The sequence below is a fragment of the Neopsephotus bourkii genome, unplaced genomic scaffold (genome assembly GCF_033783945.1).
Source record: "Neopsephotus bourkii isolate Nb327-2 ecotype Australia unplaced genomic scaffold, CSIRO-AGI_Nbou_v1 NB_144, whole genome shotgun sequence".
Lineage (NCBI taxonomy): Eukaryota > Metazoa > Chordata > Aves > Psittaciformes > Psittacidae > Neopsephotus > Neopsephotus bourkii.
The window spans coordinates 731,755-747,602 of NW_026900661.1; the positions used below are offsets into that span (position 1 = coordinate 731,755).

General features: G+C 40.6%; 1 long non-coding RNA gene across 1 annotated transcript; it reads left to right on the forward strand.

Moving 5' to 3' along the window:
- The first annotated feature begins 10,851 nt into the window (after positions 1-10,851).
- Positions 10,852-15,300, forward strand: LOC133220901 (uncharacterized). Its single transcript, XR_009727809.1, has 3 exons — positions 10,852-11,021; positions 11,889-12,023; positions 14,161-15,300. It is a non-coding gene; the product is annotated as an uncharacterized LOC133220901 (long non-coding RNA).
- Positions 15,301-15,848: the final 548 nt, after the last annotated feature.

Consider the following 15,848-nt stretch of genomic DNA (forward strand, 5'->3'; position numbering starts at 1 on the left):
CGTTAGTGGGTTAGCTGCAGAATGCTGAAGAGCTTTGAACACTGCCCTTTTTAAAGACATCATTAATTCGTTTCATTCCTTAAAGACCTTCTGAGATGTTATCTTTTGAGAAAAAGAAAAGGCTGAATAGCTGATAGCAACATGAAACACAAGAATATTCAGTATCATAGAAGGATAGCCCTCCAAAAAAAACAAACCCAAACTCTAAAGATGGCAGCAGAGAGGAGATGCTGCTAAGTTTTGCATCTGACACTGTATCATATTTCATAAAATCTCTATGTAGTAGATTTGGAGCTTGGATGGTGGGGTCTCACAAGAGCAGAACAGAAGGGCAGAATCACCTCTCTTGACCTGCTGTTCATTCTTGTTTTGATCCAGCCCAGCATGTGGTTGACTTTCTGAGCTACAAGTGCACATTGCCTTTGTTTTCAACAAAGATTTTCTAATGTTCTTCATTTGTTGTCAAAACTGAGCAATGGAGTCATAAAAATTATAGCCTAAAAATAGTTACAAGAAGTCTAGAAGAGCCATTGCATCTCTGAGAACAATAAACAACAAAACAAAGATTCCTTGCTTATCTTGCAGGACTTTTCCAGACCAGAGACTGCAGAATGTGTATATGTCTCTGCTGATCATCATCCTGCAGGATTTGGACCTTGAACCCTTAGACCTCATGCATCCCAAAAGTGTTAAGGGCAGCACTCAGGGAGCCCTACGCTTTCCATTACTCTTTATGTAGTTGTACGTTACTACAGGGCCAAGTGCTCTGCAATGTGGGGTACTGAGACTCCCAAAGCCTTAATTTTCCACCCTGGTAATCAAGTCACTTGTGGGTTAAGTGCACGACTGTCCTGGGTTCATCAGTAGCAGTCATTTTTTTTTCCTTCTTAGTAGCTGGTGCAGTGCTGTGTTTTTGACTTTCAGCCTGGGAAAAATGCTGATAACACCGATGTTTTTACGTGTTGCTAAGTAATGTTTACTCTGAGCATGGCCTTTCTGAGCCTCATGCTCATTCAGGGAGGAGGGGAAGTCGGGAGGAAACAGACAGGACACCTGACTCAAACTGACTGAAGAGGTATTCCATACCACAGCACAACTTGTCCAGTATATAAATTGGGAGTTACCTGGAAGGGGAGTTCTCTGCTGCGTCAGGCTAGGTATCAGTCGGTGGGTGGTGAGCAGTTGTATTCTCTTCCCTTGTTATTTCCCTTATCATTATTATCATTGGTGGTAGCAGCAGTGGTTTGTGTTATACCTTGGTTACTGGACTGTTCTTATCTCAACCCGTGGGAGTTACATTCTTTCGATTCTCTTTCCCATCTGTCCGGGAGCGGGCGGAGGGAAGAAGGTGGGGGAGTGAGTGGGCGAGACTGAGTGGTTGACTGAGTTTAAACCACGACAATGACACATTCAGTTAAGACATAAAATTTGCTTAAAAAAAGAGTTTGAATACATCTGTTTCAAGATCTTGTTTAGGGCTCTGTTTAGTGATTCAGTATTACTTCCTCTGTCTTTTCATTTTCTTAGAGTAAAACTCAGGGAATCCCAATGCTCAACTATCTATTTCCCACTGTCCCATCAGGTAACAAAAGCTAGTGGAAGATAAACCATGCATCATACTTTACCCAGGAAGGGTAAAAAAAAAGAAGAAAATCAAAGCATAATGTTAAGATTTTTATTATCAGCAATAAGTAAAAGAGATGGATAGGTAGGTTGTCAGCAGTGTATGTGCATCAAATGTCTGTGGAAGCCAGTTTATGTGTCAAAAGGTGATTGAGAACATAAAGGAAAGAAGAGGCAGTGCCCAAAAGGGTTAGAAAGATAAAATACATACATCGATGTAGAGTTGAAAATTGCAGAACGCACCTTTGTTGGATAACATGTTTAGTGAGGAAAGAATTGCAGAAAGATCATTTGGAAAGTGCTTGAAGGAATAAAAAATATAGCAAGAGATATGAAGTTACTTGTGTTTCTGGAGTACCTTGGATAAACTCTTAAATGAAATACAATGCAGGGAAAGAGCCTTGGGTAACTTTTCATGTGGGTTTTGTCTGGACAGATTATATTCTTCATATGCATGCAAAGAAATCATTTTGAATTAGTTTTCAAATGAGCTGTTTGAACAGGAATTTCAAAATATGAAGAAAGGAAAAATGTTAGAATTTAACTTGGCAGAGGCGCAATTTGAGGGATTTCTCTAATTCACGCCATTAAAAAGGATCACCTACCAAGCCACGCTTAGCTCCATTTGATAAAGCAGAGCTCCCTAAATAAATGACTCTGCAAATATAGCTGGGCAGACTTACACTATTTAAGCAAAGGGGATGAATCATTGATGATACAACGATAAGTAACAGAAGAAAGGAAACAGAGATGACTTTTAAGAAAAAAGTCATGGGGACATGGGCATTAGTCAGTCTGCCAGTCTCCCAAAGGAAGCAAAAGAATATTCAGGAAAAAATTAGACACTGCAATACAATAAATGGTCTGAAAGTGAAATAGAGCACTTCTCCATTGGCAAGGAGTACAGCAGAAAAACAATCTCCTTTCCAGCTCTGATGCTCTAGTTCTTTTGCTTCACTTGCGAGTCTTCTGGCAAACCAGTTTGCTAAAAACTGGCATGTGAAGCATAAGGACTACAGCACTAGAGCCAATGAAGAAATGCAAACCAACTATACATTCTTTGCCAGTCACCTAAAACAGCTAATGGAAACTAAACCATGTTTAATGTTTAATTTTTTCATATCAGTTACTTGAGGCGTATTCTGCTTGGAATTTTCTTTATGGAAATGTAAAAACAAATGTCATTTGGAAATGTATGGATGTACTCAAAGTGTTCAGTTTAATATTTTCCTGCGACATACCTCTTCCTAGTCAAAGCAATGTTAGTTTTAACTAAGCCCATTTTTCTAGTTTGTGATTTCACTTTTACAGCATAGTGCAAATTTTCCTCCAGGAGAGGAAACAACCCACAGACTCCCACTTAACACTTTTGCCAGTTTCTCACTCTGGCCCGGTGTCAGACCCCACCTCATGAGTCAGAAGTTCTTCAAACAGTGATTTGTTTGCCAATTGCCTGAAAATAAGACAGTAAAAACCAAGGCTTTAGAAGCAGACCCAAGGACACCAGGAACAGAATTCCTTCCTCTCTGCCAGGAGAACTGTGGCCGATATTCCCTGGAGCTGCTATTTACCATTTTGGGACTTCTAACTAGAGCTGAATCTGAACCTTTTACGCATCACAAACTTTGTACATCTAAAATAAAGCTTAGCAGCTAGCCCTCGTTTTAGCCTGTTTAAGGTCCTTGAAAGAGTGCCATGGTTTACAAGGATGGACAAGCAAATAGGTCCAAAAGATTTGTGTGTGCTGCCATTCAAACGGACCTCATCGGGCTGTAGAAACAGGCAACAAGGATCTTCTAAAATTTAATAAATATAAATGTAAAATCCTCTTCCTGGGGAGAAATAACCCTATACACCACTACAGGCTGGAGGCCAGCCAGCTGGAAAGCTTTGCAGAAAAGGACCTGAGTGGCTGGGCTGCTGGGCACCAAGTTGGGCAGGAGCCAGCACTGCATCCTCACCATTCCAGCCCCAGCCATTCTGTATATTTTTGTTCTTGATGTCTTTTCATGTCTTTGTTAAACATTTCATGTCATATTTTCCTCAATCTTAGCAAAAATTTACCACATGCAACTCCTGTCAGCTGGCTGAGGGAAGAACAGCCTCACCATCAGAAGGGACTTTCACCCATCCCCTTTCACCTACTTTTAACTCAGCTGGTCTCATGCAAACCTACAATGCTTCCACCCTGGTTACTCTGTAATGCAGATCCTAAGCAATACAAGCATACAAATCAGAACATTTGTAAGTACAATAAGACTGGCAGAGAAGTTATAATGATGCAGACTGATCAAAAGATGTCTTTCATTGTGAAGCTGAGAATACTGCGATTCAAGAGAAATTAAAGTCTTCAAAGTTGTGGCTGTGCAGCTCAACAGATGGGCTTCTTCAAAGATTCATTATTAGTCTAACAGAAGCTATAAATACCAGAGTGTGAACCCAACAACCAAAACACACACCTGCCAGTTTAAATCTGTCAGAAATATGGTCATCTCTCTGCAGCAAAGGCGATGGGAAAACATGTCCCTGTTGGCTAAAGAGAGCAACATTAAGCACCTTGTCTTGCTAGGTGAGAAACAATGGTTATTTTCACAATATAAATGATTAGACCAAATGGGATGTAACTCAATTTTATTTATATTTTAGGAAAAGAACATGAACGCAAACACAATTTTATACAGAGGTTGCCATTCTGTGGAACAAGGAATCTCTAAGACCTGGGATTATCCTACAGGAGAAAATTTCAGCTTCTTTTCAGTACAGCTCTTTCTCCTCCCTTCCCTACACAACTCCTGTCTCTGCTTCTGGTGCTCAGCTTAATTTTAAACTAAGACCCATTAGACAATGATGGGGTGTTTCAGGACTGGAAATGCAAAGCGGCAAAGGGAAATATAACAGAAGGAGTACGTAACAACATGACATCTCTAGATCTACCAGTAGACAGATGCCAACTAAAAGGAAAACTCAATATTGTAGGCTTCTTTGAAAGCTCCTCCTCCACTGGGTTTAGAAAAGCCCATGCTGACAACCATGCTGCTGTGGTTACACTGCTGTCAATACCCTCACCATCTAAATTAGCACTAGCTTCAGCATTTGCATGTGTTGAAATCTCACTATCAATTGTGGTAGCAATATAACTCCACAAAACCCCCTCCTATACTTAGGAGCACAAAGAGTAAAAGCAAGGGAACAGCCATGTATAATATTTAGACCTTCCAGTGCATGGGCATGGTGATTTTTGACACAGAACAGGCTTAGTGCTGATGGATGGAACTGCTCCCAAAGCAAAATTTTAGCTCCTTGCTGGGCTCTTTGCCACTGCTCTGGACAATGAATTGAAGGTCTGTTCTTCATCCTGGAAGAGAGTGTCCCTTTGCAGAGACCCTGCTGAATGAGAAAGACAGTTTTAAAAATTGCTCTTCATTGTGTCCCTTGCAGTCTTGAGTTACCACCAGAGAAAATGTGGCCTTTGGTTATTCACGTATGGTTACATGCAGCAATAATCTTCATCTTGGGCAGCAAATACAGAAGAAACCTCTCTCAATTCTGCTTAGCTCACACCCCACATGTCTTTTTCCAACTGCTATACTATATCATAGAATCACAGAATGGTTTGGGTTGGAAAGGACCTTAAGATCATCTAGTTCCAAGCCCCTGCCATGGGCAGGGATGCCTCACACTACACCACATCGCTCAAGGCTCTGTCCAACCTATCCTTGAATTGCTTACTTTGATAGGGTTCTTCTGCACAGTAATTTGCTGCATCTCATCTTTTGGTGGCATGTTGGAGCTTATACTTAAACATTTTATCTGAGGTTTCACTAGCTTCACTTGGTTTTCTCCTCACAGCTTCTGCTCTTCCTTTCCCTCCTAAAGGTAGGTATAGCGTTGCGTTAAGCCTAACTCTTCTCTGAAACCAAAAGAGGGTTTGCCTAGAAAACAATGTCTTTCCTTGCCCAGCATGGGTTATCTCTCTTACTCCTAAAATGAAAAAAAACCTCCAAACCGTAGGGTTTTTTGCAGTCTCAGATATTTATTTTATGCCAAGAGGTCCAGCATCAGTGCCTTGTTTATACCAGACAGCAGCTCTTGAGAGTCTCCCAGTGAGATTGGGATCCCTTGTGATCACCACACACAGAGTGGCTGTGCGCTACCTACATTTTAGAAGACAGGAGATGCAGATGGGGGGTTATGAAGATGCAGCCACAACTATTCCATAAGATTCAGGTTTATTCCGTAACTGAAGTCTGAAGGAGCCTGGGATTGCACAGATTTTCAGAGTCTGGGCACAGAGTTTACCCACAGCAACAGAGAGGTTCTGCATGCAAAACCAGCTCATGTTCTAACTCGGATACAGCAGCTTGATGCTGTGCTGGAGAGGTTCCCCCTTGCTGGGAGGTGAAATCATCCTGGTTAACTACATAGTTTCTGATCTGAGCTGTCTGCATCCGGGTGGCTCAGCAAGCTTGCCCCTCAATGACTGTGAAAGACCACGTGGGCATCCTCTGCTACCTAGGACAAGAAGGCTTTGACTGTCCATCTGTATAACAGAAATAAATTGTCCTCTTATGTTTTGGAGGTCTTGTAAGGATTGCCACATTGAACAGTTTTATATACTCAATTACTATGGTAATATAAATATGATTGATAAATGTAATATTTATTATAGTGGCAAAATTGCATTTAAATGCTGTCAAGCCTCACTGAGCTGCAGGTATTGAAAATTCAGAGTTTTACTTTTGATTTTGTAGTTGGCTGAGAATCAGTTGTCTCTAAAACCTGAGGGACTCCAGCCGTGGTAGGAGTGCTGCAACTTCATCCTCCTGTCACTGACATGACTGTTTATGCTCACATTCATATACAGTACAACTCAGGTTATGCTTTTGTATGAATCCTGAAGGATTTGGCAGGGACGAAAAGGATGGTAAATTGTTAGATAAAAGTTTTCCATCAAGACATCTCACATCTCAGTCCCCATCCCCATCATGTGTTTTTTTCTGGCCAGCACCATCATTCTGCTCCTTTACGTAGAGGAAGCTGGCAACAAATAAGCATTAGTCAGACATTTCTAGTAGGGCTTTTACTTAATCTTTGTTCGGAGCAGCTTTGTCACAGTTCTCTATGCTCATGCAGGGAGTCCCTATTAAGCTTACCACAAGTGTGGGGTCAAAAAAGAGAAGAAGCTTTGTGCAAACTGTGTAGGTGGGGAGAGCCACTGATGAAAGTGGCTATTTGAACTCAAAGGTGCTTATTTCCTTTGGAGAAGAAGAATAATAGAGGCACATGAAAAAAAACCAAACAAACCAGAAATTGCTGAAGAACGCTGTATAAGCATATCCTCCACAGTCTCCTACATCAGGTGGTTGTATTGGGAAGGTGAGCACACATTGCTTTCACTGGAGAAGAAAGGCAACATAAAACACATATAAATTAGCAACCAGCTGAAGCTGAAAGTTAACTTTTACAGAAAAAGGAAGATATATTCCTTTGCTCCACATGAAGATAAACTTACAAACCTGAAGAGAACTAGTCTTCTATCTAAACTGCTTGAGTCCTGGTAAATCGAAAGTTATGACAGTGGTAGTGTTATTCTAGCAATGCAGTATTGTAAGATATACTCTCCACATTTTCTTCTGTTAATGGATTTTCCACACAATGTATACACTTTCTGGCAAAAAAATACAGATGTAATTTTAAGTTAAGCTGAAATAAATGTCATTTTCTTCCTATAGAATTTTAGTTATTCTAGTCAATAAAATAATTGTGATTTTTTTAAGGCACTTTGTATATTTTGATTGTAGCATTCTCAGAGCAAGAAGGGGAAGAAAAATCTGCTTTTTTCATGAAGCATGTATCGGTAGTGTTCCCTGTTAATTTTCATTGAGAAGTGGAGAGAGAGGTCTGTTGATAAGAAAAAGAGCCTTCAATGGCTCTTGGAAATTAGAAAGTACATCCCAAGTGTGCCTAGTAATCTTTGGGAGTCACACTCAGTCAGTAATACTTGTCTGCATTCAGTTCACACAGTTTACTGAAGAGGGTCACTTTAATTTCAGTATCCCTAGAGAACCTCTAAAATCTCATCTAAAGTTCATCATTCCTTAGGCTCCATGTGCTTCACAATATTCAACAATTGTGTATCCTATAAATCAGTAAGTCTTGATGTGAATTGAAAAGCCCTGGCTGGAGTGTTTAAGAGAGCCGGCTGTGGTTTTTTGGCTTTCATCCCTGTTTCCAGATGGTAACGCGCATTTAAAGACATTGCATACATTTCCACCCAAAACATAAGCAAATAAACAAAACCTGTGCTAAAAATGTTCCAGCATTTACAAAATCAAGGATGAGAAGAAACGTGAGAAGGCAGGGTCACTTTGACACCAATCCACAGAATATGGAAAACTGAAATTAGAGCTTTAAACACTCTTTGCCCCACTTCTCTGAATTTCTTATGCATGAGTGTTTAAATTTGTTTGCAGGCTTCATAAGGACCTGCAGTACCTCTCACTGCTGTCCATAATGGATGTATTTTTTTGTTGGGTCGACCCTAGCCTTTTCACAGCAGCAGTGCAACAGTAGCTCTCAATCAACTTCAGCCAAAAATACATAGAATCATAGAATAGTTAGGGTTGGAAAGGACATTAAGATCATCTAGTTCCAAATTCCTGCCATGGGCAGGGACACCTCGCACTAAGCCATGTTGCCCAAGACTCTGTCCAACCTGGCCTTGAACTTGGCCTTGGCATCTGTATCTTCACTTTGTTCCCAGTGGATGATTACTGAAAGGGTCTTGTTGCCAGCCCCATGACATCATGTCCTCCATGAAGGATTGAAAGCCTCTTCCCATCTCCCCAGCCTGACAAGGCACTCCACTCTTTGGCTGATACCTGAGTCCACCTCTGTGCTTCTTTTGCCCAGATTTTTGCTTCACCTACACAATACCAGCCCAGTTTAGCTTTAAGCATCAGATGCACCCAGGACTTCTTTCCCACTAAGCTGATACAGCCTATTAGCAGCTTTTCCTGGGGCAGTTCCTTGCCAGTCTGATATTACTTATGTATTAAAGGCTGCTCTGTATTCTGTCCTGCAGCCATACTCAGAGCAATCTCAGGGCAGGTCTGGGCAGGTTAAGCACACATATTTGTAGAACCAATTTCTTTCACAATACCTCACTTTCGGAAATTTGGGCTAATCTGCAGCATACACTTACAAAATTTTTCTTCCTGGAATCTTTATACAGAAATATCCTCCCATTTTATATGGTTTAGCTTTTGTTTATGATGCTGAACAGAAATTTCCATAATGGCATTGATATATCACTGTCTACAAGTCATTACCATGACTGAGTTATTTATGTCCCTAAAATATTTACGTATTCAATTTCAACCACAAACTATTTATCAAACAAAAGCAATCACTGTGAAACAAAGTCAGCCTTTTGCTTGTAAAGAATGATCCAAATATAAGCACTCTCTTCCTTCTGACTACACACTAATCTTCTATGAAATAAAAGTCTGTCCCTTCTTCCAGGCCAGGAGCAGCAAAATGATTTCAAACGGCATTTTTGAATCATTCTGTAGAAAATTGTTCTTTTGAAAAATCCTGGTCAACATATTTAGTGTCATATGCATATTTCATATCATGATGGATCAGTATGAAATGTACATAACAGCAGAATGAGAAATACAGTATGAAAATGGCAGTAGTCATTTATTTGATAACAATCTTTCTTTCAAATGGCAGTATTAGCTATTACTTTACATGCAAAACACATTCTATTTCACTGGCCAAGTTGATGGTTTCTTATTTTTACAAAGGGATGAAAAGTTCACCAAGAGCTTTGCAAAGGACTAGAGAATAAGACTGAATACAATGGAGCAGAGCCCAGCTTTTCTCTGGCTGAATAGTTTGCCGTCAACCTACACATCCTAAACCAAACTAGGCCCTGCAGGCTGATTTTACTACTAATAATTTCAACATGGTTTGCTTGGACCACTGCATCCGTTATTTGAGTTGTTATATACACATTTCTCTGCAGAGACACTCCCAGAAAATAGAGACCTCCCAAGTCCATCCCTCTGTGCTATGGTGAGACCATCCATATCTAAACTATTCCCCACACGCTTTACCTTACCAGCTCTCAAAAATCTCAGTAATAGGAGTCCCATCTACTATAACACCAATAACAACACACTTATTATTAACAGCAGTGTTAAACGTTGCATTTCTAGCAAGTGCTGTTGTCATGTTGATAGATGCCAAGCACATAATACTTTTAAAATCACTTTAAACTTAGGTGCATTATTTTAGACTTATTTCAAAGCAATCTTGACTCATAAATGCTCACTTAACAATTGCTGGTATTTCAGAGTATCTTTCTGGCAACTAAGTTTGATCCCCCAACTGCATCTACCTGCATCAGGCTCTACTAAAACTAACACATATCCCTTTATGAAAAGAATGCAAGGTACCTGAGTCTCTAGAAAAATCACAGTAATTGAGAATATTAAACATGCAAACAGTTCTGCACTGTACAGTTCATGGTCACATCAATCTCCGAGTTGTTTATCCACATAAAATAACCCTTTTACTGATTTGCATATGAGAGGCGTATACATTTCTGGATTTTATTGTCATCATCTGTTTACTTGCAACCAGGAAACATAAAAGAGCTAAATTCAATGAATAAATTATTTGCTGTCAACAGTCCACCAAGCACTCATTTCTGTTAAAATTAGAATACCGTTGGTTAGCTTCAAAGGAATTCTTTTCGTCTACTTCTTTTTAATGGACCAAACTTCTAGAATAAATCAACTGAAAGAAACAAAAAAGGCCATAGAGGTATTTATTCTGCCGTGTCTTGGGTGAAGCAATATGTGTCAGCCTAAAAGAAGCCGTGGTTGGGGATGCTCCTTTGCCAGGCCCTGCTTTGAGCCATCCGCTCCTCTCTGCAGACCGCTCCTAAACTGCACAACAGCACCAGTGAAGCTCAGGTTCTCCCATACTGACATTTCATGCAACACAAAGTTGAAAACAAAGCAGCTTTTTGCTGTGAACAACTGACATCAGTCCCTGGAGAGCTTCAGAAAGCAGCAGATAAAAAGAAACGAAGAAGGCAACAGGCTTTGAAATCCTGGAAGCTGCTGCTGCCACTGCCTCATAAAGACAGGATGATGTGTGTTTGTGGTGGGAAGTCACGGGTTATGATGTGGAGCTAGAAAAAATCCTACCTCTAATGATACATGTGTATTCCAGCTCTGTATAAGCATGACATGCTCTATAGACATAGCTCCTAAGAAATAGATTGTACCTTCCACCACGCCAAGAAGACGGTGAAATGAGTTACGATTTTTGTCCAAGATGTCCTTAGAAAGGCAGGAATCCAGCAGGCAGCAGTGGATGAGGTATGGGACCCAGCAACAAGAAATAACACCTTTGCCAATTGCAGCAGCAACACCGATGTCCCTACCAGATTCAAAAAGCCACATCCATCTTAGGGCTTGGCTACTTAAGCTAGACTGTGCTAGTTAGTTTTTAAGACACAGCCACATAGTCATAGTCAAGTAAGTTTTAATTAAAACCTAAATATATTAATGGATCATTTAATTGCTCTTCATCCCCTGCAGTGCACATGCAGTTGAGATGTGTAACTATTTCAGGGCTGTTTTAGCTGGGCTGTCTTTGTACAGAAGTAGGTGAGTTAAAAATACATGACCTACCATGTGGCTTTGCCTTGAGATAGTTACCTTCAGAATGTAGTAGCTAATGACAGTTTTCCTTAAGCTGCTCACACCGGTTCTGTAGGGACCTGAATTCACATATGGACTGGGGACATCTGAAAGTTTACATTATGGGCATGCTGCTTGTTAATGATTTTTTTCCCTAAATTTGGCTGGAAAAGGAAGATTTGGTAAGCTACACAGGAAAGAGTCCAGGACAGGCAATTTGGAGTCATGCCATGCAATGCAGACACATTATGCTGTTCTGATTAGCAACACCGAAAATCCAGAGGTCTTAATCAGACTCCTTGGCTCTGAGTGATTAATAGATACTGCTAACAAAGAGTTGAGTTTTACAATACCCAGAGCAGGTCCCGTTTCTCTTGCAGTAACATGTTTTTAATACAGGGATTCCTACTTTGTTCTAAATCTACTTTTCAGGAACTGAAAACCATGCATTCTTTCTCAAGCTCACAAAGCAATTTTGTTTGTTCTGTAAAACAGCAAAGGATAAAGCAGGCTTATCTGTAAACAATTTTTTTCTTTTATCAGTTCCACATGTTTCAGAGATTGCTTGTCACAATATCAGAAAAGCTCCACTTAAAAAAAAGGAAAAAGGAGCCTGACTCACATATTGGACTGCTGAGATAACACTGCAGAATTGGGCTCAGGGGGAAAAAAGACAAGGTAATGTATCAGAAGCGCAGTGTGCTGGGGCTGCAGCTGCTATTATTTTGTGGTCCTACAATACCTTATAATTAAAAAACAGCTGCCACAAATCCAACCAGAGTGTAATACTGGAGAAGAAAAGCATGCTAGCAGTGCATCCCAGATGCTGTGAGAATTGACTCTGTTCAATTCATCAACTGTTAAAATCAAACTGTCAGTATAGTTCTCTAAAGTATACATGTGAATATATATGTGAATATGAAATGCTTTTAACAGTTAGTCAGAGCAGAAACACTGACTCAGCCCCAGCTCAGCTCTTTTGCCAACCCATTTGGTGCTCTCCATGCAAGCGAATGGATCCACACAGCACAAGCCAAGCCTGTCCCTGCAGATGATGCTGTGGAGGAACTCTTCATTAGGGACTGTAGTGATGGGTTAAAACTTAAACAGGGGATGTTTAGATTGGATATAAGGAAGAAGTTCTTTCCTGTTAGGGTGGCAAGGCACTGGAATGGGTTGCCCAGGGAAACTGTGAATGCTCCATCCCTGGTGGTGTTCAAGGCCAGGTTGGACAGAGCCTTGGGTGACATGGTTTACTGTGAGGTGTCCCTGCCCATGGCAGGGGTTGGAACTGGATGATCTTGAGGTCCTTTCCAACCCTAACTATTCTATGATTCTATGACAGTGGCTCAGATGGCAGAAGTAGGGCAAGTATGCCCTAAATGCAATTAATTAGCTGGGTTGGTAAAGCTAATGTGTGCTGCTTGCAGTGCCAGACAGCTGGTTTTCCTGATTTCTCATATACCTGTCAAACGTGCCCTTCACCAAGACCCAAAACACATGGTCTAGTTGTACATTACAGACACAGTTGTAGTCTGTTACCTCTGTCACAAAGACAGCATGACAATCCACTACAGCAAAGTTTGTTCAAGAAGCAAAGTTGTCTGGTTTTAATTAGGAGCAGTAAATTACAGATGATTAGAACGATGGCTCTACTAAGCTTTAATGGAAACGAATTTACATGTGTTTCTAACATTTTCAATACAACTATCAAAGTTGTTTAAGAGTACCATGAAACATTTTGCAAACATTAATGGGACGGTATCTTCCTTTTAGTATTATTTTTGTCTTGTGGATTTTCCAGGTAACATTAAAGTTACTTCTCACTTTCTGTTGCATGTTGAGGTAACATATCACCTCTTGTTGGGATAATTTTCTCCAAAAAAAAAAAAAGGAATAAATTATTATTTCAAAAAATTATCTAAAATTATTAATTCACAGTATTTCATGTTGACACTTTAATGGAATTATGATGAAAGGGGAAATAAAATTTCATCCCTTCAAGGCTAATCACAATAAAGGGAAGCAATCACCTTAGTTTACACATTTATGGAATTAATTGTCTTATACTCAATTAGAAAATAATTTTTAAGCATTGAATTAAAAAGTAGAATAAGTTTAAACTGTTACACAGTAGCATTATAAAAAGATATAATACTTTATCATCTAGTACATTTATATTGGAAAATACTGAGGTACTGACATTTAGAGACCTGAAACTGAAGCAAGTATATTCCCATCCTCATAAATTCTTGCTGAATTTAGATTTCAGCATGGTTCAGTAGGTTCAAAAGCAATAAATCAGCCCTAGAAAAAAATGGAAGACTGTTTTAAAAGAAGAGACTATTTGAGCACACTTCTTGCTCTTCAGATTGCTTTCTGACTTAAACTTTTATGGTGCAGTTCACCTGAGTGGACTACAGAGACTGCAGTTTAGCCCTTGACATTCTACAGCCCCTTCACAATGAAGGAGCAAAACAACCATCAAGGGGAAAACACATCCTGCCATGGAAACCTCCAGTGCTGGTGGCTGATGAGCAACCCTGGGTATGGCAGGAGCATCTATGAGCTAAACAAAGTAAAATGCAGAGAGAAAAGGATTCTGGTTCAAACCCTCCCAGTGCTTGCTTCAAGATGCTGAACAAAAAGAGCTGTTCTTCCAACCATTCACAGAGACACACTGGTACCAAACTGTCCTACCAAATTCCCACTAGTTTTCAAATTTTGCCATGCAGAGGTTTGAGCATTTTGTACTGAATCTGTTTTTTCTCTCTCTCTCTTCTTCCCAGCTTTTAATCTCTGCTTCTTATTTCAGCTGAAGGATCTGGATGCCTGCCCTGGAGCTCACCTGGGTGAAAAGGTCACACCCCCCTTCAGCAGTTGCTGCTCACCACCACCTCCCTGTGAAAAACTGCCACCCTTTCAAATTGACTGCTGCAAACTCTTCAGCCAATGGCTCCCTCACCCGATTCAGTTAAATCCATCAAGTTCAGTTAAAACATGTTAATATTTACTTAAGCAAAGTGCTCATCCAGGCCAGGCAGCTGTCAAACCCAGCCCCTCTCACTGCTCTCACCCTACCTTCCAACTAGAGACCAGCACCTCCTCATGACTGCACTTTATCTGCTGTTTGGTTTGGTTTTAAATACCAGTCAGTTCAGAGTTTGGGGCATGCAGTACAGCTAAAGAAAGAAACTGTCCCAAATGGAAATGAGGGGAGGAGGATGACTTCTGGCCAAGGGTTGGAACCAGCATCCTCATAGGCAAGGGTGGGTGGCATCTGGAGCTACTTCACCTGGACCTGCCACTGCTTCAGTAGAGTTGCAGTACACCTTCTATCTCAGATTGCTGTAAGGCAGCCTTGCTGTGGGTCAGCATTAGGGTAACAGGCTTTTTGATACCCTGAATTACCTGAACACAGCCCCCTCAAGAAGCAATTTGAAAGGTTTTATTGTTGCTTCCATAGAAGCAACATTTTCTTTCTCTCTTGTTCATTCAACACAATAGTAACTGCATTTTAATGATCACAGAACTCAGACTTCAGAGCAAGCAGCTGCTTTTAAGATGAATTTGCATATGTATATTTTTAACAGAACAGTCACCTTCCTTCTTAAATTATTGAAGGGCTCTTGGATGAACCTGTCAATATGACATTTTGCTGAGAAAAGAAAGAGAAAACCATAACAGCTAATAATCATGATGAAGGACCTGATATAACATCGTTGCCCACGAAATACCCTATTGCCACTGCTAGTAACAGGCCACAGACAACACACTAGCTTTTCAAGGTCACAGGAGTGAGGCTTGCCAGGCTTTGCCCAAGCTTGGCTTGATCTGCCTTGAGCTTAGTTTTAGTTTGTTTAACTGTAACAGCATTTTTCCCTAATGACTAGGTGGCTAATTGCTAACTTGTTTGAATAATCTACTTGTATATTCATTGAGTATAACTGTACTTTTTATACGGCTAAGAGTAACAAGCAGGTATCTGGTGCAGACTGAAATATTCGTGACCCCAACAGGATGATGCTGTGTAGAGGAATGTGGCATGGTGTGATCAGGGTGGGACCCAGCATGGGGTGCAGTGCAGTACAGGTAGGAGATGACAATGGAGCAGGCACAGGCCAGCACTGGATGGACATTGTAGGCTATGAACTACCCACAGTGGGCTGTTGAAGAAAGGAAGGATTCGGAGCTGTAAAAAACAGGTTCCATCTATAACAAAGCAAGCAAAAGGGAGGTATCCAACACTGCATGCAATACAAGGATATTGACATGTAACACAAAATTACAGCCAGTGAAGACAGAAAAAAGGGTGAATCATGGTAGAAGATCTATAAAGATGTTCTTAATGATAGTCCCATGTAGGCTCTGGAGTGAGGCAGAACATATCGTCAACATCATGTTACTGTTGGCAAAGCAGAGGAAGAAACCTCTCCCACCAGTGTCCCACTGTCCCCAGAAAGGACCTGGGATGTGATAACTCAGCACACAGACACCATCTTC